At 43.5% G+C, this 22,863-nt stretch overlaps 2 protein-coding genes across 4 annotated transcripts in view; both read right to left on the reverse strand.

The window, feature by feature from the left end:
* Window positions 1-17,115, reverse strand: part of LOC135973540 (uncharacterized) — a 904,472-nt gene extending 887,357 nt beyond the window's left edge. The window contains exon 1 of the mRNA XM_065557301.1: window positions 16,917-17,115. The gene's annotated coding sequence lies outside the window, so the exon portion shown is untranslated. The remainder of the gene's footprint in view (window positions 1-16,916) is intronic.
* The window catches only part of GAB3 (GRB2 associated binding protein 3), a 109,323-nt gene that overhangs the window by 72,840 nt on the left and 13,620 nt on the right, over window positions 1-22,863 (reverse strand). The window lies entirely within an intron of this gene.

Below are 22,863 nucleotides of genomic sequence, written 5' to 3' on the forward strand. Positions count from 1 at the left end.
GGATTTTAAAATCGATTCAATAAAACCACCTCAAATGTGCTGGACACATAAGAAAAAAGTATATTTATCAATGCTTGTTTTGCATTTAAAACTAACTGATTTATTAAACAAAAGAAGTATTATCAGTAGCTAATTAATGGAACATTGTTTCTGGTCACCATATCCTTCAAGATTTTAAAAGTAGTAGGTCACATCTTTTCTCAACTCATTTTTATTCATAGATTGGAAGAAGAAAATAAACTTTCCTGCTTTTTTAGCTCCCACTCGGTTTCTCAACTTTGAATGAACTAATCATTGCACTGAACTAGTTCAATAAACTGAAATTAAGAAAATATTCTCTGCACCTGCAGAAGAGGCTACTGCTGTCAAAAGTGGTTTAGCACTTTAACAAACTCTAGTTCCAGATGCTTAGCCAGTGGCTTCCACAAGCTTAGTGGTTTAAACCGCAGCAGCAGATATGTATTGAATGATATTTTTTACTTAATTTAAATTATTTTAACAGATGTAGTATAAGGTTAGTCCAGAACACTGTAACAACCTATGTCAATTTTACTTTAAAATAGATTTGTTAAAAAAAGAAAAATAAAAAAAATATTTTTTTAAAAAACAACATTGATTTCTCTCCATCTTGAGTTACAGTGCCATTAAACGACTTTTATGTCAGTGGAAGGGGTTAGCAGCCATTTTTTAAAAATCCTTGTTTGTCAGCATTGATTTGAATGTATCTATGAAATCCAGATTTGAACTTTATTATGGGACTGAGCTGGCCTCAGACGGAACCGCAGGGAGAACAAATCTGAATGCCATTGGCATAACAGTGATTGTTCAAAGTATAACACCTAAAAATAAATGCCAAGAGGAACATATTTCAGAGTAGCAGCCGTGTTAGTCTGTATCCGCAAAAAGAAGAGGAGTACTTGTGGCACCTTAGAGACTAACAAATTTATTAGAGCATAATAAAAACGAAAGCTTATGCTCTAATAAAGAGGAATATATATTCAGGCCATGTTCCTTATATTTTGTATATGAGTCAGTTTACATTTGAAAATGGTTTGGGGGCAAACAGTAGCATATGTGGCATATTTAGATTGGCTTGAACACAAATGAGCATGAAGATGGAGAAATATTCTGCCTCCGTGTGGCAATCACAGATTCATCTTCACTAACGAAGAAGTACAGTAGTGACCCTACAATGTCATGGCTCTTAAGGCCTTAATATCCCCTTTCATGGTAAAAAGCAGCATGCCAAAAGTCCTGATGTGCGCAAGAAACCAATGCAACACCGTATAGGGAGTCATACTGTAGCATTTATGAGATTCTGCAGAAAAAACATGGACTTGTAAACCAAACACTATAACACTCAGATATTTATTATGAAGATTTAAACTAATGCTTGTATCCACCAATCTCCCAGTGCTTCATAACTACAGCAGTAATTATTTAATCCTAAATTGGCATGTGAGATAATCATAGAATATCAGAGTTAGAAGGGACCTCAGGAGGTCATCTAGTCCAACCCCCTGCTCAAATCAGGACCAATCCCCAGACAGATTTTTCCCCCAAATGGGCCCCCTCAAGGATTGAACTTACAACCTTGGGTTTAGCAGGCCAATGCTCAAACCACTGAGCTATCCCTCCCCCGATAACTATTATTAATTCCATTTTACAGCTGGAGTAACTGAGGGAAGCTAAGTGACTTGCCCATGACCACACAATGAATTTGTGGCAGAGTTAGGTAAAGGTCCTTTGATACTCACTCTTATGCCTTATCTACAAGGCTATTCACAAGGGTGGAGGGCCAGAGGGAACCTCAAAACATTTTGTTAGAGATGTGAGAGGGCTAGTGAGTGTATAGTTATGGCTCGATTTTCAAAGATATTTAGACACCAAAAGAGTGGAGGGGAGCCTAGTGGGATGTTCAAAAGCACCCACGCAGGGTTAGGTGCCTAACTCCCATTACCACCAATTGGATTTAGGCATCTAAACTGCTTAGGCACTTCTGAAAATCCCACTAGGCTCCTATCTGAATCTTAGGGCACAAAACTATCTTTGAACAATCTGGCCCTTAATAACTAAAAATTGATCAGAAAGTTAATCTCAGAAATATTTTCACCAACATTGCTCAGAAGGGCCATCTACAAATCAAAGTAATTGGCAGTGAACTAGCAATGTCATGCTCATTATATCATCTTGGCTCTGCTTTCAAAAGATAAAATATGGATCACTCTCCCCACTCCCCCTGGAAAAAAGACAAGCTCAGAATGTACCTTCCCAATAATTTATTCATGTAATATAATCAACCATGGAATCTGAGCTAGCTTGGCAGAGACATGATTCCCAGATCTGCTATGGCTTTCGCTTTTAAGCATATTTACATAGCTTCTTGCCAGTAATCACTATAGTGATCTCCTGCTTTGAATTTTACCACATAAAGAGTTTTCAGTTTGCTTCTTTCAATCTACATCAAAATATGGTGGTGTGACGGGTTCGGTCACAGAGACCCCCTTGGAACTGTCACCTGATGTGCTGAAATTACCTCTGAGCCCGTTTTCCATGGCCAGCTTGGGACTCCAGAACCCTGCCTTGTTGAGCCAGGCACGCTAGTCTGCTGCAATACAGACCCAGGTCTGGTCCATGCCCCCAAAGCTGAAGACTTTAACCAAAAACTGCTCAGCAAGTTACCTCTCTCCAGCACCCAGAGACCCAGTTGGGATCCAAACCCCAAATAAATCCATTTTACTCTGTACAAAGCTTATACAGGGTAAACTCATGAATTGTCCGCCCTTTATAACATCTCTGACAGAGAGATATGCACAGCTGTTTTCTCCCCCAGGTATTAATCACTTACTCTGGGTTAATTAATACACAAAAGTGATTTATTAAGTATAAAAAGTAGGATTTAAGTGGTTTCAAGTAATAACAGACAGAACAAAGTAAGTTACCAAGTAAAATAAAACAAAACACGCATGTCTAAGCCTAATACATTAAGAAACTGAATACAGGTAAATCTCACCCTCAGAGATGTTCCAATAAACTTCTTTCACAGACTAGACTCCTTCCTAGTCTGGGCCCAATCCTTTCCCCAGTACAGTTCTTGTTAGTTCCAGCTCAAGTGGTAACTAGGGGATTTCTCATGACTGGCCACCTTTGTTCTGTTCCGCCCCCTTTTATAGCTTTGGCACAAGGCGGGAATCTTTTATCTCTGTGGGTCCCCACCCCTCTTTCTAAATGGAAAAGCACCAGGTTTAAGATGGATTCCAGTACCAGGTGACATGATCACATGTCACCGTAAGACCTCATTCTCCATTCTTTCAGGGCTGGCGTGCACGTACCCACGAAGGTTTGTGAGTAAACAGACCCATTCACAACCAATTGTCCTAGTTAATGGGAGCCATCAAGATTCCAAGCCACCATTAATGGCCCACACTTTGCATAGTTACAATAGGACTTGAGAGTAATACTTCATATTTCTAGCTTCAGATACAAGAATGATATATTCATACAAATAGGATGAACACACTCAGTAGTTTACAAGCTTTGTAATGATACCTTACCAGAGACCTTTTGCATAAAGCATATTCCAGTTACATTATATTTACACTCATAAGCATATTTCCATAAACATATAGAGTTGCAACATCACAGAAGGATTTTTTTTAAGAGTAAAATTAATGGCAAAACCACTTACAAGTTTTTTGTTGTGTTTTTTTAAATTAAATTAAGTGTTAGTGGCTTTAAATGGGAGTTCACTGTTTCAATATCTAACTTCCTGGCCAAAGACAGGCAACAATCTTTCTTGTCTCATAGTCTACAACTAGTGGAACAAATGCAAGAAATGCTTGGAAGTGTTTGCACAAGATCTCCTCTAATTTACTGGAAACAACCCACAAGACATTAAAAAATTACTTGGAGAATATTAACTTAGCAACTTTTAGAGCTTCTGGACACATTGATAGTAGTGTGGTCTCGCTTTTTTAAAGGAAAAAACACATATGAGACTATTTAATTCCAGGAGTTTGTTATTTATAAAGATTGAGGCATATGCATTATAAGAGGATTGAAGGCTAAGGCAGCACTATTATAGTTATGAATTTATCCCATGCATTGCTCCAACAGAGAAATATTTAAAACTAAAAAACAAAACAAAACACAATTCAAGTAGCATTTTAGCCTGTCTGGGGGCAGGAGTTGAAGAATGTGTCTACTTCATTGGCTTCTTCTCAGTCACCAGATCCAGTACAAACTTATCCCGCTAGTATTCAAAACACTCCATGGGATGATTTTATCCTACTTCTCCGATCTCCAGCTACCGCTGCTTCTGCTTACTTTCCTCTTGTCATCTTGGAGCCCAATTCTCCTCTCACTTGCGGCCCTATTAAAGTCAATGGGAGTCTTTCTAGATAAGGCTTGGTCTACACTAAACCCCCAAATCGAACTAAGGTACGCAACTTCAGCTACGTGAATAACGTAGCTGAAGTCGACGTACCTTAGTTCGAACTCACCGCCGTCCAGACCCGTCAGGCAGGCTCCCCCGTCGACTCCGCGTACTCCTCTCGGCGAGCAGGATTACCGGAGTCGACGGGGAGCACTTCTGAGTTCGATTTATCGCGTCCAGACTAGACGCGATAAATCGAACCCAGAAGTTCGATTGCCTGCCGCCGAACCAGCGCGGTAAGTATAGACAAGCCCTAAGACTCTTACACAATGAGCTGGATGAAACTCCACTAGGGCAGATTCTCAGGCCATTTACACCAGCTGGTAACCCCATTGTTTTCCAGAGTAGTTACACCAGTGAGTGGAGAGTCAGGCTCTTGGGCTCCCCACTTACGCCTCTCCATGATCTGATGTGAGGCTATAAGTCACTCTGGGTATGTCTATACTTACGCGCTGGTTCGGCGGCAGGCAATCGAACTTCTGGGTTCGATTTATCGCGTCTTGTCTGGACGCGATAAATCGAACCCGGAAGTGCTCACCGTCGACTCCGGTAATCCTGCTCGGCGAGAGGAGTACGCGGAGTCGATGGGGGAGCCTGCCTGCCGCGTCTGGACCGCGGTAAGTTCGAACTAAGGTACATCGACTTCAGCTACGTTATTCACGTAGCTGAAGTTGCGTACCTTAGTTCGAATTGGGGGGGTTAGTGTAGACCAGGCCTCTGACTTGTGTTGCTCCCCATCTGGAATTCTTTTTCTTTCTTCCTAGGAGGCACTGAATCCTCTCTCTGAATCTCATCTGAAAACCTATCTTCTCTCTTTACCTTTTGACTGACTCTCTAAAGCACTTTTAAACCTAGGGAAAGCTATATACAAATCAAAGCCAAGATAGTGTATAAAATATCACCAGCTGGATGGCTAGCTGCCTGATTTGCATCTGCAAAAACGGAGGCCAAATCTTTGAAAGTTTAGCTCAGAATATGTTGCATATCTTTCTTTATATTTACACTGTGTTCCTCATCACAGCACAAGAGCATCTATAACAGAAAACTTGCACTGTAAAACAGCTAGAGAAAAATTCCAGAGCACTCTATATTCCTACACTACAAGTAACAAAAGGCCAGATTCTGCTCTCCATTCTGCAGGTGTCAATCTGGAGTGACTCTAATGGAGTTAGGCTTATACTGGAGTATATAACCGCTGAACCTACTAGTGTATATCACCGCTGTACAGATTAGTGTAGATGGGAACAGAATCCAGTGCAGCAATAAACACAAAACATAGCAGTCAACAGAGATTCCTGTCTGTTCCGCTGCTGATGTGGAGTTTTTAAATGGTGACATGCCGCAGACATGGCTCAAATCACACCAAGCTCTGGCTCCTAATTTTGAGATTAAATTCAGGGCAAGTTAAATAGCTGACCTATTTGGATCTTACGAAAGAATTCCGAATATAAAACTAAAAGTTCAGATAAATAGGATGGTGCAAGTCCATTCAATACTTTAAACCATCAATAACAAGAATTTTCAAATCCATGTGCTTTTATTGACTGTCAGTACAGGAACTTATCAGGAGTAATATCCAGCCTGACCCAGTTCTAGGGAAGTCAGTGGGGTTTGAATCAGACCCCTACTGCACTCTTGGAGCATGAGAATAATGTAAAGATGTGAAATTCTCCCCTGTGCAGAAGGCCAGCAAAAGGCCTATCCATCACTTAAGTCCACCTTAAATTTTGTTTGGAGCACTGAAATAATACATAGGCCTTGTATGGCCCTTCTGCACATTCTGGCTGTGCAGCATCAGAAGGAAAGTGCTCAGGTGTTCTGGAAAACGGTGAAAACGGTGACAACATAACTGCCAAAACAACCACATTCACAAGCAGCTCAAAACCTTTGCTGCTGCGCCGTGGTTTCAACCTGACAATATTGGGTAAATGGCAAGAAGGCTGCATGACTAAGCCTGAGATGTAGCAGAATTACCTCTACCCAAGGCACGCTCGCCAATGGGCTGATCACGGAGATAAGTAATATCGCCAAGCATTGTTCATAACCTTTAACTTACAAGTAATGGAACCACAAGTGAATCAGTAAAGATCATCGGTAAAGATTACGTCTGTTCCTGTGTTGTCAAGTCTTTTCGCTCACCATCTCAATTTGCATGGTAGACAAATGAAGTACAGAGGTCTCATTTTGAACTTAGACATACAAATTGACCAAACCCAGGGAACAGAGACTTAACATTATATATTGCCAATAGTGGGACAAGATGGGCAGGCTTCCGATTCATCAGTATGAGGAACTTGCATTTGATCCTGACAATTAAAGAATCAACAGAGATAGGATAAACTGGTTATGCTAACCTAATTTATGTAGTTCGTTTTCTTAACTGGAACTAATATTTTTCCTTAATCTTTGCTTATGAAAGGGCAAAGATCTGTGTGTGTGGGGGGGGGGGGAAATGGGGGGGGGCGCTATGCACACACACGTGCTTTAGAGGCAGAAAATGGTCCTGTTAAAAGTCCAAATCCTATTCTCCTTTGTCCTTACTCTCATGAGTTTTCCCTGAATAAGGACTGCAAAATTGGGCCCAAACAGACAGGATTTATTTTCTACTAATTAAGCCAGCACCATGATTTGTGAAACATTACAAATCGTATGAAAAAACTCTTCCAAACCAGAGCAACGGATTATATTTACATGTCAGTCTTAATGAGCACAGGTTACCCTTGCTGCAACATCATTTTAGTTGCATGTTTCCGTAGAGTGCAAATTCTGCAGATCTTATTCAGACTGAGTCTCACTTCCTCATTTAAGTAGTCCCACTGAAGAAAATGGAACTACTCATACATCTCTACCCTGATATAACGCTGTCCTCGGGAGCCAAAAAATTTTACTGCGTTATAGAACATAACATAAGAACATAAGAACGGCCATACTGGGTCAGACCAAAGGTCCATCTAGCCCAGTATCCTGTCTACCGACAGTGGCCAATGCCAGGTGCCCCAGAGGGAGCGAACCTAACAGGTAATGATCAAGTGATCTCTCTCCTGCCATCCATCTCCACCCTCTGACAAACAGAGGCTAGGGACACCATTCCTTACCCATCCTGGCTAATAGCCATTAATAGACTTAACCACCATGAATTTAACCAGTTCTCTTTTAAACGCTGTTATAGTCCTAGCCTTCACTACCTCCTCAGGTAAGGAGTTCCACAAGTTGACTGTGCGCTGCGTGAAGAAGAACTTCCTTGTATTTGTTTTAAACCTGCTGCCTATTAATTTCATTTGGTGACCCCTAGTTCTTGTATTATGGGAATAAGTAAATAACGTTTCCTTATCTACTTTCTCCACATCACTCATAATTTTATATACCTCTATCATATCCCCCCTTAGTCTCCTCTTTTCCAAGCTGGAAAGTCCTAGCCTCTTTAATCTCTCCTCATATGGGATCCTCTCCAAACCCCTAATCATTTTAGTTGCCCTTCTCTGAACCTTTTCTAGTGCCAGTATATCTTTTTTGAGATGAGGAGACCACATCTGTATGCAGTATTCAAGATGTGGGCGTACCATCGATTTATATAAGGGCAATAATATATTCTCAGTCTTATTCTCTACCCCCTTTTTAATGATTGCTAAACCGGTGAAACCGCGTTATATCAAACTTGCTTTGATCCACCGGAGCGTGCAGCCCCGCCCCCCCGGAGCACTGCTTTACCGCGTTATATCCGAATTCGTGTTATATCAGGTCGCGTTATATTGGGGTAGAGATGTATAAGGGTTACTCACATTGAGTAAGTGTTTCTTCACTAGAGAAGAGGGTGTGTTTTTACTTCGTGTTAACTAACACATGGTGATATCCTAGTGAAGACAAAGCAGTTTGTAGTTTTCACATTGCTTGGAGGGGTGGATTAACTGCAGCAACAGAAAAACCTCTTCTGTTGCCACAGGAAGCGTCTCTGTAGTCAGTGCCTATAGTGTAGACATGGCCTGAACCATAACTATTCTACGTCTCCTATGGCTCTAGGGGCCCAGGAAATGGCAGCAGGATTTATTCCAGGCCTAAAGGCCCCATTCTGGAATCCCCATTCCAAGATGTAGTAGAAAGGAATGGAATTGAATGGATAGAAACTGCAAAAACACCAGCTTATATTTGCTTATATTTATTCTGCCTGTGGTTGTTTGGTCTTTTCCATGGGGATTGGGGTTGGTAGCTCTCATGCTTCCTGCAGCCTAGAGAAGGCTAAGGCTGCAGTTGTGTGAATTTTTAGGTTTAACCACTAAAATAACTGAAGGCAACATGCAAGGTGAAGGAGGCCGGTTGGTGGAAGCAAAACTACAGGCCTAGAAGTGGGATGGAGCTATGATAATTTACATTAGCTAAGGATCTGCCCGAAGGGATCCAGTCCTCAGGTGAGATCAGAACTTAGTTACGGCCAGATACTGTGAGGACAAGAGTTTCTCCAACAAAACTGTGTTCAGTAAGGGAGAATTATTACTTGAATTTACATAAGAGTCAAACCACTATTTCTATATAATGATAGACTCCTTTCGCTCTCACTGAACTGATTCTCTAAACCATGGAATCTGCACTACAGAGCATGACAAACTGATTGAAAAGCTGAGCAAGCCCTGAAGTTATTGACAGCTGAAGGTATCATATAGTCAGGGCCGGCTCCAAGGTTTTTGCCGCCCCAAGCGGTGGGGAAAAAAAAAAAAAGCTGCCATCGCGATCGGCAGCACTTCGGCGGCAGGTCCTTCTCTCCAAGAGGGACCGACCGTCAAATTGCCGCTGAAGAGCCCGACGTGCCACCTCTTCCCCTTAGCTGCCCCAAGCACCTGCTTGTTGAGCTGGTGCCTGGAGCTGGCCCTGCATATAGTTTAATAGAGGTGTGACAAAGTCAGACCTCACAGTTGTAAGAGAGTGGTCTTATTGGTTTCCGGAAAGTGGGTGGGCTTGTGCCCCTCCCCCAGCCTAAGGGGAGGAGCTACTGAGCCTGGGACTCAAATAGGTATGGGAAACAACAACAACAACTGGAACTGGTGTGAGGGTCAAAGGTCAAAAATAGGGAACCTGAAGGGGACACCGAGCAGAGAACCCCGGACAGTGCCCACTGCTCCTCAAAGATGTCAAGGGAGTCAGCGGAGGTGGCCCAGAGGAACTCTGCCCGGATACATGAACAGAGAGAGGAACAGAAATAGGCCCCACAGTCCCAGGGAATCCCTTCAGTCAACATCCTCTCCCTGGTATTATAAATGGCCACTTTGGCCGTCGCTAGGAAGAGGCTGATGAGGAGGTCTCGCGACTTTGTGGGGCCATGGATGGGATGAGCATAGATTAGAAGGTGCAGGGAGAAGTGCAGCCAGAACCATTAGAGAGTAGGTTATGGAGGAAAAACCCATTTTAATTTCATGATGCATTTCATTATTTAATTGCTTTCATATATAAAGGTATGATGTCCTGAGGGTTCATCTTATTTATAATAAAATAATAAATCATAGTAACATATTTTTAAGCACCTTTCTGCTTCCTCTCACTAGAGCACTTGTATCAGATGAGGTTTAATTCACCATGTCCCTAGAACAGAACATTCACTTCTACTCATAGCCCTGTCGCTTGAAAGACAGTTTGGGCAGCATCATTATATCAATTGTTTTTCGAAGTTTAGTGGTTTTTGTCTCTTGTATATAAAAAACTTGGTTTAGGATGACAGTTAACATTACACCAAATTCTCTGACAAATATTTCCTTGTGAAGCACCAGAATGCACCACGCTCATTGTTAAGCGCCCAATAGCAGTACAACAAATAGCACCATTAGCAGTGTCACTCACTCACATACTGCTTTATAGAAACCCTACTGTCTGGGGGAGTTCATGGCTCAGGGGATGAATAGGACATTAGGTGGGTTCAAATGATGAATAGGTAGTTGGTTCAAAGGCAAGCTAGAATGAGTATGACAGGAAATGGCTAATACTGGACTATATGAAATGAGTTTGGGGGTCATGGTCCAGTTCCCATACTGGTGCTAAAGGACACCTTTTTTGGTAGGCTAACCCAGGGGAGACATGAAAACTGAACTACCCTCTTGTGACCAGAGGCGATGAGGCATACAGGCAGGACAGTGGGAGAAACATGGATGCTGCTGCCAGCCAGGGTGGGGCAACATGGCATCAGATCACCCCTCATACCATTCAGTCAAGCAGGGTTGTAAATCTTTTGTACACAGCCTCCCTATTTCACTTAACAGTCTCATGTTCTCACGCAATATTCGGCTACCTAAGAACTCATCTGCTAGGCCATCTGCTGAGCTGTCTGCATTCTAAATTAGGAATGCAACTCTCTGTTCTGCATGCAGTCCTTAAATTTTACACCCTCCCATATGGAAACCTTCTCCTTCCTGCTTGGCCTGTTATAGCCCCTCCTCTTCAGCTGGGATAGACTTCTGCATCTGCAGCTGCTTTTAGAGCTAGTGCCACAGCTGCGCACTTCACATATTGCCCCGTAGAGGGGAAGGGCAGTAAATACACAGACATGGCACACCTTGTTCTGCCCCATCAAATAAGCTCATTGTCTCAAGGATGCTATGAGAATTCTCCAGCTTGCAGCCGGCATCTGCTTCTGAATTCTCTCTTTCTCAGTCCTCAGCAAAAGGTACTGCTGCTGAGTGTGAGTCATACAAAACCCACACTATGCAAAGCAAAAATGGCTACTCTGTGTATAAATTTTGATCCCTCAGTTAGAAAGTGAGAGACTCTCCAAATAGTGACAGTTTGTTCTTTCAAAGAGATTAGTTTCTCTCTGACTGTTCTTATTTATCACCAGAATCATATCCAAATCTAATGGCTTTTGGTGGATACTGTTTGTATGAAGAATGCTGTTCAAAAGACACACGAACTGTGCTATATTTTCCTTCTCTATTGATAGATTCTTAGACACATTTTTTTTTCTTCAGTGTCTACTACAATGCATCACAATTTCTATATCAATTACTATATCTCACAGTTACCCTGAAGATGCCAAGAGTTCTGGCCATGGCAGCACACTGGTATTTTCCTTTAGAAGACAGAGCACCCATAGACAATGGAGACAATTTTAAAAGCATATGGGGATGACTTTAAAAACGGACGCCAGTTACTGCAGGTACCTGGACTTTTAGTGTCCAGTCAGCAGTGCTGATCGGATACTGCCAGGTTCCCTTTTTGACCGGACTTTCCAGTCGAAAACTGGACACCTAGCAATCCTAACATAAACCAGTATGTAAGGAGCTCAAAAGTATGCAGAGCAGGGGTTTCATAGCACCTGTAGAGACTAGTACAGCCTGGGTAAGCAGCATAGTAGTGGCAAAGAAGCCAAATTACACATCTGCATAGATGCCACTATCCACTGCCCATAAGTGATGACATCTTGCCAGAACTTTCCAAAGTCAGAATCTTTACAGTCTGTGATCTGAGGAACTGGTTTCTGCACATAAGCCCGGATAAAGAGTCCAGCATGCTGACAACCTTTGCAACACCATTCGTTTGCTACAGATGGCTGTGCATGCCAGTGGGCATAAGCCCAGCACCAGATGTGTTCCAGAGAACACTCACCCAAGTGCGGAAGGATTGCCAGATCATATTCTCACTTTAGGTGAAGGTGAATGATACAGAAGCTGAATGACAGAAAAACAACAATCTTTTCTACAGCAATTCAGTGACAAGAACGTAAAACATAACCCAGAAAAAATGTGACTCAAGCAGCCTGAGGTGAGATACATTGGACATCGGCTCACGGGAGAGGGACTGAAAAGAGATCCCAACAAAATCAAGGCACTCAGAGACAAGCCAGCTCCAGTGGATGTGAAAGGGGGTTCAGCACTTCATAGGAATCACAAATCTTCTGTCCAAGTTCTGTCCACACCTGGCTGCAGCAGCAGAACCCAAACGTCAGCTCACAAAGCAGGATGTTGAGTGGGACTGGGCAGTGCCCAACAGCAAGCATTTGACACATCGAAACAAATGAAAATGGATGCCTGTGTCCTGAAGTACTATCAGCCAGGAGAGCCACTGACATGCCAGTATGATCCCTCAGAGAAAGAACTGGGTGTAGCTCTTTTGCAGGAGCAGCTGGCTGCTAATGCCAGCAGACCCCTTTCAGAGACTGAACAAGGGTTTGCCCAAATAGGAAAAAGAGCTTCTGGCTATGGTGTCTGGAGTGGACCAATTCCCTCAGTACATCTATGGCCACCCAGCAATAGTGCAATCAGGCTACAAACCTCCAGAGACAATCATGGCAAAGCCCCTTCTTAGTGCTCCAAAGAGATCACAGAACATGTTGATGTACCTCCAGTGCTATCACACAGATAAGATATTGTTCTGGATGCTTACTGGTGTTAGCTCATAGCTTGAGCAGGGCATATATACCCGGCATCAGCAAGCTGGGGGAAGGAGATCAAGACACAGGCATCCATTTTCATGCTATAGCATGATAATGGATTCAATCTCCCAGTTTTAACAGCATAACTGACGGAAATCAAAGCGGCTACAGAAAAGCAGTCAAGAGAGCAGTCCTAGCGGCATGGCCAAAAGAGAAAAACCAAGTCCCGGTAGGAGCAGAACCATATTTTCAAATTAAAGATGAGCTGAATGTGCAGGATGGGATGACATTTTGAGAACAGAGAGCTGTTATTCTCGCCTCATTACAGAAGGATGTCATGCAAAAAATATATGGCTCGCACCTGAGCATTGATAGCTGTCTTAAAGGGACTCCAGAGTGTGTTTACTGGCTGGGAATAAATACACAACTCTGCACCTTGACAAAAATTTTACAAACAAACATTAAAACACATAACCTCACCCTGTGTTTCTTCAGCCATAGGTTATTAGTACACAGCCAAGTTGGAGTCTCCTCTTTACCACAGACTTAGGTGGTTCCATAGTCTCCTCACCAGGCAACTATGCCAGGAGCGACTTATCTCTGTCTCCCTGTCACCTATCTCCAAGTTTAGCAAACTTTTTCTCTGTAGCATCTCCTCCCTCCCTATGGCATTGGCCCCCCAATGGTTCACTCTGGGTGTTGTCTGGTTGCGTGTAAGCACCTCCTGTTCCTTTGGATCACTTGTCCTTCTTTGTAGTCACTTCATATGACCTGGATGTTACTGCACTCCTCACGACTCCTTTAGTCTACTCCTGATGTCTCTGTAATGGCTGTATCCTCACAAGACAGCCTGTCTCCAGGGCTTGTAGGTCCTTGGCTGACCTGCTGTTCTCAGTGCCTGCTTTCTGCTCCAATTGTTGGCCATCTCCTCTCAGCTGTGTCCTGATCCTTCTGGCTGCAACAAGTCTCACCACACTGGTTTTGGTCCTTCATCCCATCAGGTTCTGCACTGGACTGTTTTGGCACCCCTGTGATGGGGTATTGCTGTGTGTCAAAACTACTACCAAGGGGTCTGAGCCAGAAGGAACAGCCTTGTGTAACAGTTGCCTAGTGGTTTTCACAGCTGATTCCACTTTACCATTACTCTGCGGGTTGCTGGGGAGGAGGTGTAGTGGTCAAATTCCCTTTTGCACGCGCATTCCATGAATTCTTCTCAAGCAAATAGGGGTCCGTTGTCACAGTGTCCAGAATGCCATAGTTCGAAAAGTGGGCCTTCAGTTTGCCAGTCATTGACTTGCTTCTTGTATCAGGCAGAGCATTGACCTCCCAAAAATGTGAGTAGTAGTCATCTGTAATCAAGTTCTGCTTTTCTTTGAAAGTAAATAATCCTACTCCCACCTTTTCCCAGGGTCAGGTGGGCAGCTCATGTGGTAACAGAGTCACTTTCTACTGGTGGTTATCACATGACCAGTATAAAGTTATCACATGACTGGTGGTTATCACATGAGCTGTCCACCTGACCCTGAGAAAAAGTGGGAGTAGGATTATTTACTTTCAAAGAAAAGCAGAACTTGATTACAGATGACTACTACTCACATTTTTGGGAGGTCAATTATGAGTTTTAATGTTCATATTTAAAATGTTTGTAAAATAGGGAAGATGTACCGTGATTAGTGGAACTGGAGTCAGAGGGCCAACATTCCCTGGAGAGACAGTTATTGACAAGTCACCAGAACAAAAACAGGGAACGCAGGGAGTCAGGTTGGAAGCAGAGCTGCCACAAGGACAGAGCTGCACGCAGGGTTTACTAAAGTACTGCTTGCTCAACTTCTCCTGCATTCAGCTTCACTTTGCCAATGAAACAGATACCAAACCCAATCACTCTTTAAAGGGAAAAATCTGTAGCTCAGTTCTTACAATCAAGTCCATTTTTTATTCATGAAGACAGGTATTAGTGATCATAAACTACAGTCAGAAGCAAGGAACAAGTAGAGCAAATATAAGTATTGCCCACAAATTTTAGTAACGTAAAGATCCCAGAAGATTAAGACTTGAGACGACTCTGGCTTATCTGGGTTCTCCTCAGGCTCCTACCTTTCTAGTTTCCAAGCAGCATGAGATTACATTTGTTTTTCAGAATATGTAACCTGGATATTGTAAATTATTTCAATAAGCATGGGAACCTCACATGAAATCCTTACTAACAAGGACAAAAAGGTATTTCTCAGAGGTGTGTGAACCAATGGGTCCAAACTAAAAACACAGATCTAAACTCCCTGAAACTGGATGCAGTTTGACTCCGGAGCTGAACCTCATGACCCGAGCTAGCACATTGTTATGTTTAATTCTATCAGTTAATGAGAGAAGCTGTCAGCGTTCCTTGCGATCATTGTTTTATTATTTGCAATGGAGACGCTCCCAGTCAAAGTGCTGACTCAGCCACTGCTCAGGCTTCGCCTCTCCATACCCAGTTGCTGGTGTGGGTGTATTGCTGGAACCTGCCCCCTTTTGTCCTGGCACTATGACAATAATGACCCTGCCCTGCTGACAAGTCTATCCAGGATTTTATTTAAGGTGACTCCACAATGCCATGTTCCCAAGCACTATTCACAGCAGCTGGAGGTGACAAGCTGCTTGATATATTCTGCCACAAACAGATCCCTGGCACAAGATAGATACTGGAGTTTGCTTTCATCTACTAAACATTTATTTCTAAGGGTGTATGAATTTTTTTAAAATTTGCTCTCTCCAATGACTACATTCTAACTCAAAGCAAATAATGATATTCTCATAGAGCACTGCTGGTCCCACTTCTGGAACCAGGAAACCCGCATGAACTAGGCAAACTAAACCTTGCCCTGGGCTCACAATAAATTTTGTGCTTGGGAGAAATAAGCTTGACACTGATCAAATATTTATATAATTCAGAGCACTATAATGTATGCAAATTGTCTGCAGTTGGTGCGGAGACACGTCATTTGGATGTGAATTTTCATAAAGTTCAGATCCACAGTTTAGTTCAGTAACTGATTCTCCCGCTTAGCTACTCTGCTGAAAGGACTATGCATAGCTGCAACTTCAAGAAAGCTCTCTCCATTTCCCCACTTCTTTACCTTGCTGCACCTGCACTGCTGCAGCGTGTTTAAGTCTAAACAACCTGAACTGAGGACAAGGTTAGAGAACGTATTAGAGTGTTCTACGGTTCACAACCCTGACTTGGTACCATGTAGTGCACTAACTCAGTATAAAAATCACACCTTCAATTAAACCAGTTCAGCTTTGTGTGTAGACCAGACCTTAAACAACAGAGGCCAGTGAGCTTAGTCCATATCAATCAGTCTCATCCCTCTAGCAGGAAGGTTTGACAAATTATATCTGCTCTACTGCATGGACCAGGGCTATCAGCTCTCATGCAAGATCAGCTGTACCGAAACAAAGGGATAAAGGCCACAGGCATGACAAGAATGGACCATCAGGTGAGCAATACAATCTTAGCTCTCGTCCCCTAACGCCCCTACTCTACTTGCGCTACATTGATGACATCTTCATCATCTGGACCCATGGAAAAGAAGCCCTTGAGGAATTTCCACCATGATTTCAATAATTTCCATCCCACCATCAACCTCAGCCTAGATCAATCCACACAAGCGGTCCATTTCCTGGACACTACTGTGCTAATAAGCGATGGTCACATAAATACCACCCTATACCGGAAACCTACTGACCGCTATACTTACCTACATGCCTCCAGCTTCCATCCAGGACACACCACACGATCCATTGTCTACAGCCAAGCTCTAAGATACAACCGCATTTGCTCCAATCCCTCCGACAGAGACAAGCACCTATAAGATCTCTATCAAGCATTCTTAAAACTACAATACCCACCTGCTGAAGTGAAAAAACAGATTGACAGAGCTAGACGAGTACTCAGAAGTCACCTCCTACAAGACAGGTCCAACAAAGAAAATAACAGAACATCACTAGCTGTCACCTTCAGCCCCCAACTAAAACCTTTCCAGCGCATCATCAAAGATCTACAACCTATCCTGAAGGACGATCCCTCACTCTCACAGATCTTGGGAGATAGACCTGTCCTCGCTTACAGACAACCCCCCAACCTGAAGCAAATACTCACCAGCAACCACACACCACTGAACAAAAACACTGACCCAGGAACCTATCCTTGCAACAAAGCCCAATGCCAACTCTGTCCACATATCTATTCAAGTGACATCATCATAGGACCTAATCACATCAGCCATGCCATCAGGGGCTCGTTCACCTGCACATCTACCAATGTGATATATGCCCTCATGTGCCAGCAATGCCCCTCTGCCATATACATTGGCCAAACCGGACAGTCTCTACGCAAAAGAATAAATGGACACAAATCTGACATCAGGAATCATAACATTCAAAAGGAGAACACTTTAACCTGTCTGGTCACTCAATAACAGACCAAAGCAATTTTGCAACAGAAAATCTTCAAAACCAGACTCCAAGGAGAAACTGCTGAACTTGAATTGATATGCAAACTAGATACAATCAATTTAGGCTTGAATAGAGACTGGGAATGGCTGAGCCATTACAAACATTGAATCTATCTCCCCATGTAAGTATTCTCACACTTCTTATCAAACTGTCTGTACTGGGCTATCTTGATTATCACTTCAAAAGTTTTTCCTCTTACTTAATTGGCCTCTCTGAGTTGGTAAGACAACTCCCACCTTTTCATGCTCTCTGTATGTGTATATATATATATATATATATATATATATATATATATATATATATATATCCTCAATATATGTTCCATTCTGTGCATCCGAAGAAGTGGGCTGTAGCCCACGAAAGCTTATGCTCAAATAAATTTGTTGGTCTCTAAGGTGCCACAAGTACTCCTGTTCTTTTTGCGGATACAGACTAACATGGCTGCTACTCTGAAACACATGAGACAGTATGCTTTGGAGATACAGGTATTTAACAAGAGTGTTGTGGCTAGATGAGTGTACTGTAGAAATGTTCAGCAAGTGGGATAATACTTGAGTAACAAATGGGTTTGTAGCCAAAGGGCATTCACCATAAGCAATACCAGGCCTACATTTGCTCCCATTCACACGAATGGAGGCAGGATCAGATTCACATTCTGGGAGATGAAATGACATCAGAACTTCAGCAGTGATAATTGTTCATTCTGAAAGCACGAGGCACCCATGACTTGCCTGGTTTTAAGTTTTGCTACAAACTCTGAACTTGCCTCAGCCTCACTGGCTTATTATCTGTTATCTGTATAATACAGGGGGTGGGCAAACTACAGCCCGGGGGCCACATCCGGCCCTTCAGATGTTTTAATCCGGCCCTAAAGCTCCTGCCGGGGAGCGGGGGTTGGGGCTTGCCCAGCTCCATGCTGTGGCTCTGTGCGGCTCCTGGAAGCAGCAGCATGTCCCCACCTCCGGCTCCTACACGTGGGGGCAGCCAGGGGTCTCCGCATGCTGCCCCCACCCCAAGCGCTGCCCCCGCAGCTCCCATTGGCCAGGAACTGCAGCAGGAGCTGCGGCAGCAGTGTCTGTGGACAGGGCAGTGTGCGGAGCCCCCGGCTGCCCCTACACGTAGGAGCCAGAGGGGGGACATGCTGCTGCTTCTGGGAGCTGCTTGAGGTAAGCGCTGCCCGGAGCCTGCACCCCTGACCCCCTCCCGCACCCCAAGCCCCTGCCCTAGCCCTGAACTCCCTCCAGCCCTCTGAGCCCCTCGGTCCCAGCCCAGAACATCCTCGTGCACCCCCAACCCCTCATCCTCAGCCCCACCCCAGAGCCCGCACCCCAAGCTGGAGTCCTCGCTCCCCCCACACACACACACTCCAACCCTCTGCCCCAGTCCGGAGCCCCTTCCCACACCCTGAACTCTTTAATTTCTGGCCCCACCCCAGAGCCCTCAGCCCCTCCTACACCCCAACCCCCAATTTCATGAGCATTCATGGCCCCCCATACAATTTCCATACCCAGATGTGGCCCTTGGGCCAAAAAGTTTGCCCACCCCTAGTATAATAATAGCACCAAGGTCCTGTTGTTCTAGGCACTGTACACATAGAGAAAGGGATAGTCCCTGCCATGAAAAGCTTACAACATGAACAGATGAGAAGGGTAAAGGAAGCAGAATTACTCATTTTACAGATGAGAACTGCCACAACGAGAAGTTAAGAGGCCAGATTTAAAAGGCATTTAGGCACCTAAAGATGCAGACAGGCAACCAGTGGGATTCACAACATCATCTAAGCAGGTTAGGGGCCTACCTACCATTGAAAGTCACTGACAGTTCGGCACCTAACTCACTATGGCATCTAGTGGGATTCACAAAAGTGCCTCTTGTAAGGCACCTAAATACCTTCATAAATCTGGCCTTGGGCCACACAGGGAGTCTGTGGCAGAGCCAGAAAGCAAGCCCACATTGCTCGAATCTCAGTCTGGCACCTTAAGCACAAGACCATCCTCCCTTCAAGTCTAGGCTATTCATGAATTTTACTGTCCGAGCAAACCAACTTGAGCTGCATATTTTGGACAATCCCCCTCCCCAGAGGCTCCTGGGAGGGCCTTATTCTCTGTTTAAGAAGCATGCAAAACCCAGTAATTTTGCCAGAGTTTCCTTTGCAGATTTGGATTGGAATCTGAAACAAAACAAAACACACCAAAGTGAACTCTTGGGGCACCAGAGACCCAAAGCCTCTGGGGTTAGCACAGCACCCACTTGTGCCCAGAAACACTCTGGTGATTTCTTGCAGAGCAGTCTGGGGTGAAGAAGCAGAAGAGGGGGATAGGAAGGAAAAGTAAGAATGGTATCTATTTTTTCCCAAACGTCACCTCTGACCTGGCTTTCTATTTTTGGCATGGACTAAACTCCCTTTATTTATTTAGCAGCCTACACACTATTAGAGTAACATAGCAACAGTATTTTCAGATGTTAGTTTTTTTAAAAAAAACCCAACATGTTTTTCATAAGAAAAATCTGTTAAAGAATTTCAGTGTAATAACCCTCTAATAATGGTTTCATTTTTCCTTTTAAAAGCCAGTATTACCGTGTTTCCAGTTTGGGCAAATACTCAAAGTACAGAGAGATGCAGATGGAGTCACAACAAAAAAGCCATCGTGGCAACTGTTCCCATAATAAACCTCTTACCTTCCCCCCTCCAACCTTTATTTGACAAACGTGTGAGCATATTTAGCATGGTTTCAAAGCACAGGAGAGTGATGGGGAGGGGGGAATAGTTTGCATTAATAATGCAACTTAGTGGAGGAAAGTTGTTTTTCCCTCCCACTTTTCAAAAATGGTTCACCGTTCTTTGACCATCTATAGTTCCAAAACAATGTGATCTAGGAAGCTCAATGTCTAGGAGTAAAATTTTTAAAAGTGTCTCCGAGAGCTAGATCCACAAAGGGATTTAGGCATCTGTCACTTTAAGTGCCTAAGTCCAAAATTCAGATCACCACTTCCCCCTCTCAACTGCCTTTAACCCAGTATGTGCCTAAAATCCCTAGGCGTTTCTGCTGATATAAGTCTCCTAAATACCTAAATATCATCAGTGAGCATGCACACAGTCACCTAAGTCCTGACACCCACTGTCTATCTCACACCTAAGCCCCAGTGGGGCCCTCAAACTAGGCATTCCCCTGCCTATCTCACCTGCAGGGCCTGATCCGATATGCATTCTCACAGGCTGCCTAACAGATTGTGCCCAGAACAAAGCTGCTGGAGGAGGTGGTAGTGGTGCCACTGATTTCTTTATAACCTTTAGTCCACTGGTAAGAGCATTCACCACTGATGTGGAAGACCTGTGTCCGAATCTCACTTCGGCCTGATTTGGAGCAGGCACTGGAAGAATTCAGGAGATTACCCCAAAATATTCTGGAGAGTGTTATCTTTTGGTCTCTCCTTTTGAAGCTGTTCCACTGTGCATAAATAATTAAATATTCATTGGGCCAAAGGAAGAGTGAAAATGACTCTATAGCCAGTAGTTAGGGCACTTATCTGGGAGGTGGGAGGCCCAAGTCTTTAGTCCAGTGGAATGGATTCAACTTGAAAGATTGAGAAAGTCCCACCTCAGAACATCCTGTACCTCAGTATTAGGCTATTCCCCTGAGAGGTAGGTGCAAATCGCTGCTCCAAATCAGGCAGCTGGAGGATCTGAACTCAGACTTCCTGGCTGAGTACGCTAACCCCTGTGCCAAAGGTTATACAGCAGGTGCTGCCTCCACCTCTATCTTTTGCAACAAAGGGTTTAGGCATCTGAATCCAGGAGAGGCTGTGAATCCCAAGTGGAGAGAGGAGCAGACTGCAGCACCTCACTCCCTTTGAGGGATGGGGCTTAGGCCATAGTACTCTCCTTGGCATTTCCTATTGGCTAGCTTAGGTGGCTTTCCGTTCACCTTGATGGCTTTTGTGCAACCTAGTCTTAGACGCTACCTAGTCTCCACGTGCATTTTATAGGGAGCTTGGACATCTGACTCATGGCTGTGGATGCAGTTAGGTCACAGGGCACCTAAGTTCGGTGTTGCAATGCTGAGCCTAAGTGCCCTTTGGGGAAATAACCCTCAGTAAATTAAGCGCTGAAGTCCCATTTTCAAAAGGCATTTCGCAGTCTAAATCCCATTGACTTTCAATGAAAGTAAGTCTCTTTAAGTGCTTAAATCACTTTTAAAAAAAAATGGGACTTAGGTTCCTAAGTCACTTAAGCACTTTTGAAAAGTTTGCCCTAGGTTTCAGTGAGAATTCAGACAATTATTATATTAGGTTTGGGTTATTAAAAGCAAAACTACTTATGGTGAAGAAGCACCTAGCTACCGCTGTTCACATCATTAAATAATAGATGGATTAGTAGGATTAATTATGCTATCATGAATTAGGGTATGAGCTCTTGAAAAATTGTCTCTTTGCTGCTACTGAAAATGTAGTTGCCATCTCAGTGCTAGTTTCTCTGCTCATACCTATTATATTAGTGCACAACCTTTATGAACTCCACGGCTTCTCTGTGGAATTTGCAGTGGATCCTAGAAATGATATTTCACACCCTTTATAAATGTTCAACTTTTGCAGAGTTTATAAGTTTGTGATCTCAGGGATAACTAACTCAAGGCCTTTATTGACTCAGTTGCTTTCTCTGAAGAGTTTTGAATGGCTGCAAGTATAAAAATAGCAAGTTCATGACCACTATGAACTGTTGGTTTCTCTTTGGCACGTGTAGATGTAAAAGCAGCTGGTTCATGAGCTAGATACTCTGCTGAGTTTACAACAACTCTGACTCTAACAGTCCAATTATGACCATTACAAAGTCTGTCCGAAGAGTTTATATAATCCACAATAACTAAAACACGGGATTCACAGAATTTACAATGTCTGCCATTTACAGAGTTTATGGTAACCATTGATTTTAGACAATACATTTTAAAAGTTAAACATGAGACATTATAAAATTATTTTTAGGGTTCAGTTCAACTCCCATTTAAATTAGGCCCTTGATTAATTCAATTTTAAATCTGTTCTACTAATGACAAATATTGTACTGTTTGCAATATTGTTTTTGCTGCGTTGGTCCCAGGATATTAGAGAGCCAAGGTGGGTGAAGGTAATATCTTTTATTGGACCAATTTCTGTTGGTGAAAGAAACAAGCTTTCGAGCCACATAGAGCTCTTCTTCAGGTGTGGAAAAGGTACTCAGAGAGCCACAGCTGAATACAAGGTAGAACAAATTGTTTAACAGAAGTAGTTAACACATTGACAGCCAACTGGGACGAGGGTGGTCTAACCCAGTGATTGAAGCAGGCATCAGGCCCCAAAGACTAGGGTCAGAGCCAGAATCCGGAGCCATATCCAAGGGTCAAACTGGAGGGCAGGAACTGGAGTGAGCAGGGTATAAGCAAGGAGAGGTTTAAGGCTGGGGCAGGACACAGGCAAGGCTGTGGGCCAGACAGGAGCAACAGGAACTAGATAACACAGGGGGAGGCAAAGCAGAAGGCAAGAACATTTAAGACAGCAGCACCTTGCTGGCTGCTCAAAGCCAGTCTCCCGGCCCCTGCTGATAATTGGGTGA

The sequence above is a fragment of the Chrysemys picta genome, chromosome 9 (assembly GCF_011386835.1).
Source record: "Chrysemys picta bellii isolate R12L10 chromosome 9, ASM1138683v2, whole genome shotgun sequence".
Taxonomy (NCBI): Eukaryota; Metazoa; Chordata; order Testudines; family Emydidae; genus Chrysemys; species Chrysemys picta.